The sequence below is a fragment of the Dipodomys spectabilis genome, unplaced genomic scaffold (genome assembly GCF_019054845.1).
Source record: "Dipodomys spectabilis isolate Male_0828 unplaced genomic scaffold, ASM1905484v1 ptg000421l, whole genome shotgun sequence".
NCBI lineage: Eukaryota > Metazoa > Chordata > Mammalia > Rodentia > Heteromyidae > Dipodomys > Dipodomys spectabilis.
Window position 1 is genome coordinate 4,615,196 of NW_024871098.1, and position 4,080 is coordinate 4,619,275.

The window sequence follows — 4,080 nt, forward strand, 5'->3', positions numbered from 1 at the left end:
TTTGTTAGTTAGTTGGACGTAACAGTCTTACAGGCTTTCCTGCCCCGGCCTTAAGCCTCTATCCTCCCATCTCAGCCTCTTAGTAGCTAGGATGACAGGTGTGAAGCATCGGCATCCAGCTCAAACCAAGGTTTCTTCATGTACTGTGGAATCAGCACTGGAACCTTTCATTGTCTATCGACCCCCCGGAGCCTGGCTCACACTGTAACTGTTTTTTGGATAAATAAATGAGCATCTTCCTATGACAATACTACAGAAAAATCCCATCTGATACAGCTAAGCATCCAGGTGTGGGGGGGGGGGAAGCCTGATGTAGCTCTCCCACAGTTCTCTGTCTTCCCTCTTCCTGCCCTCCTGGTGCCACTGCACTTAACTGTTTTGGCTCCGAGGAAGTGAGCCACGATGTACTTGCTGGATTCCGGGGCCTCTGGGATGCCTATCTTCTCAAAGATCTCTGTCCAGTGGCTGACCATCTCTGTGGCACTCAATTCCCCACACAGGTGTGAACGAGGTTGCCTGGAGCTGAAGGCCTGGCTGAAGGGGCCTCCTCTTCTCCCCCTAGGGCTAGCCAGGATGGTCTACCATATCCGGCCCCCAAGATTCATGTTGCAGAGAAAGGATCCTTGAAGGATCCCGGGTTTCTGAATCTCCAAGAGTCCAGTGCAGATGCTGGGAATAATCTCTGCTCACAGCAGGAAAGCTGGAGATGGTGAGGTCACAATCTCTGCCCCCCCCCATGTCCTCGACTGTGGTGGTCACCCTAGAGAGAGCAGGAATAGAATCAACAGCTGCCAGAGAAAGGCAGTCAAGGCATGATGTTCATAGCAGGAGACCATCTGGCTAGGGAACTCTCCCTGTGGTGCTTTGAACGTCATTGTTTGGTGGCTGAAATGGTCTGTCAAATTTGACCCATAATCCCAGGTGTTAGTGCAAATTGCCAGCTTCATGATAAAACCCTGGAAAACATGGTATTTAATTTGTCCCAATCAAAAGGTTCCAAAGTCAGCTGTCCCCTTTTCCTTCTAGACAGACTACACAGGTTACAGAAACTGGCATTCAGAGGAGTTCCTGGAAGATGGCGGAGGAGAAGCTCGAGGCTCAGCAAGCTCTCGCAAAGAAAGCAGTTTTAGAGTTCCAGTGAACAGTCCTAAGCCAGAGAATCACACCAAGTGTCCCAGCACAGGACAGAGAGTTAGGCCAGAGAGGGAAAATCCAGGCAAGGAGACAGATCTGAACTATGGCCAGCAGCGGCCGCCGCTTCCGCTGCGGCGGTGGCTGTACTGCCATACCTGAAAGAGAGAGAGTCTGGGACGAAAGAGCCAGATGCGGCAGGCAAGCGGATTCCACTCAACACCACCAAGAACCGACAAGGAGCAGCCATCTTCATCCTGCAGTTTGCAGACCAGAGACGACCCAGGAACCATGACTTGGAGTGAGTAGAAGCCTGACATCCTCAATCCTTCGTAGAGAGCAGAAGAGGGAAGGCCACCCCTCCCCTCCCAGTACGGGAGATCTCTATCTTGGATACCAACAAAGCTCGGCGGAGCTGCTAGCTCCAACTCAGGCCTTGGAATAAAAGGCGTCATTTATCAGGTCACAAGAACTTAACGGCATGAACTGCCAGACTCAGCTCCACCCAGGGAAAAGTCACCCAGTTTGGGTGCCAGCCCTAGGAGTGGCTTTCTTCACTGGGTAATCAGAGCCAGAGGCTGCCCCTACCTTTAGCAGCCTCTATATCAGTAAAGAGAAACCCTGAGAGTGGCTCCAGGCTGGGATCTGTGAGTTTCTCACAAACTAGCCTCCGGGAAAAGCTACTGTTTACTGAAAGGCCTCAACTCTACCCAGAACCTAGCCTCATCACAGCATCTCCAAACTTGAGGAAAAAGCCATCTCCCTCTTTTGTGATAATCAAAGCAGACCCCCCTCCCATTGAACTAACTTGGGAGGAGGATCGCAAAATCCTGGGTAAAGCAGAGCATTTTTCTGCCTGTCCAAACAAACTGACTTAAGAAATCAACAAAGCCACAGGACCACAAGCAGACCATAGACTGCAACCAGAGGCTGATTACAGACACAAGGGAGATACAGGATTTTTCCCAACCCTCCCCAAAAAAATCAAAGAATTTTTTCTTCTTCTTCTTCTTTTTTATACCTTTTACAAAAATTTTTTTCTTTTCTAAAACTTTATTTTAATTTTTAATTTTTAAATTTTTTGAAAAAAATTGTTTTCTAGAAACATTTTCCCCTTATAATCTTTATTTTAGTGATACATGCGTGTGTGTGTTTTTCATTTTTTTCCCTTTTTAAAAAAAATATTTTTTTCTTTTTGTTTTTTGCTTAGCTTGACTGAACTTCTGATCTTTATTTTTTTGCTTTCTTCCTTATCCTTCTCAACTTTTTCTCTCTTTCGTTCTTCTTTATGGGACTTAATTGTTGTTCTGCACATCCTCACATAAACCCGTAGTTGACTCTTAGACCCTATCCCATATTGTGTACACACTTAATCCACAAATTTATTACTCAATTCAAAACCTCTGAGACTTAAATTCCTTAATAGCAGTACTACCTCTTTATACCTATATAATATTTTAAGTATTTTTATTTTTAAATTTTTCACATCTCCTTTATATCCCTCCCTTTCTTTCATTACATTCACGTTCTTTGAATAGTTTGTTCTGGTTTCTGCATATTAATAATTTTTATTTTTGTATTTTTTCTGGTCTCTTTTTTTATTGCTTTCTCTTTCTTCTTGAATTCTCTCTCTCTACTTTCATCCTATCCAACCTATTTCCTGCTTTGAGACTAGGACTTAGTTAAGTTAACTCTCCCTGTACCTTCCCACATCACACTATTCCTATATTTTACCCACAACTCTCCCTAACCCTAATAATTTCTGGTTTATCAAATTCTTCTTTGAGGTTCATAGTCCATTAATATATAGCTGTTTGATGTTGAATAGAGGTATCTGTTGAACTAGATTGTATCTGCAGACTATTGACTGTGCAAATTCAGACTTTCGTTGATGCATGCCTTAAGTTAGTGTTCTAGCACAAAACTGGTGTTCTTTTTATCGCAAATGAGCAGAGTAAGCCGGAAAACCACAAGAAAAATGGCATTATAATCAGGGGACAGAACAGATAATGAATAATCCAAAGGAGAGTTCCCAAATAGCTCTACAAACACTGCTGACAAACATGATAAATGAAAACATACAAAGAACCCTGTATGAGCAAGATAGGAAGAGAGAGGAGGCAAACAAAAGGTCAATACAGGAAAAGATTGAAAACCTACAAAAGACTCTGTATGAGCATGATAGGAAGAGAGAATAGGCAAACAATAGGTCAATGCAGGAAAAGATTGGAATCCTACAAAGGACTCTGTATGAGAGTGAGAGAAAGAGAGAGGAGGCAATCCAAAGGTTTATACAGGAATATCATGAGCGTGAGGAAGCTACTCAAAAACTGCTACAGGATTTGCATGAGCAGCTTGAGAATACTCAAAGAGAAAGGCAGGAATGGTGTGAACAGGCTGAGAACACTCAAAGAGAACTACAGGAATGGCATGAACAGGAGGAAGCTAAGCAAAGAGGAATACAAGAATTGAGAGAGCAGGATGAGAATACAAAACGATCACTAAAGGCATTCATGGGATCCATTAACAAAGAGTTGAAGCAAGTCAGGGAGACCACAAAGGGAATGCTGAATGGAACCCAACAGAAGGAATGGGAGTCCAAGGAAACCATAACCAATCAACGAACTGATTTGAGAATAAAGACTGAACACCAAATTAAGGAAGTAAAGAAGTTCATACAAGATCTAAAACAAAGCTTCAACAAAGAATTTGAAAACATCAAAGCTGAGCAATTGGAAGGAAAAGAAATAAAAAACAAAGTAGAAAGTCTTGACAGCAGGTTAGACCATGCAAAAGACCGAATCTCAGGGATTGAAGACAGCCTGGATATTATAGAGAAAGAACATACAACCATCCAAGACAAGTCCAAGAAATATGATAGATCTATCCAACACTTGGAAGACACCATCAGAAGACCTAATCTAAGGATAATGGGTGTAGAGGAGCACG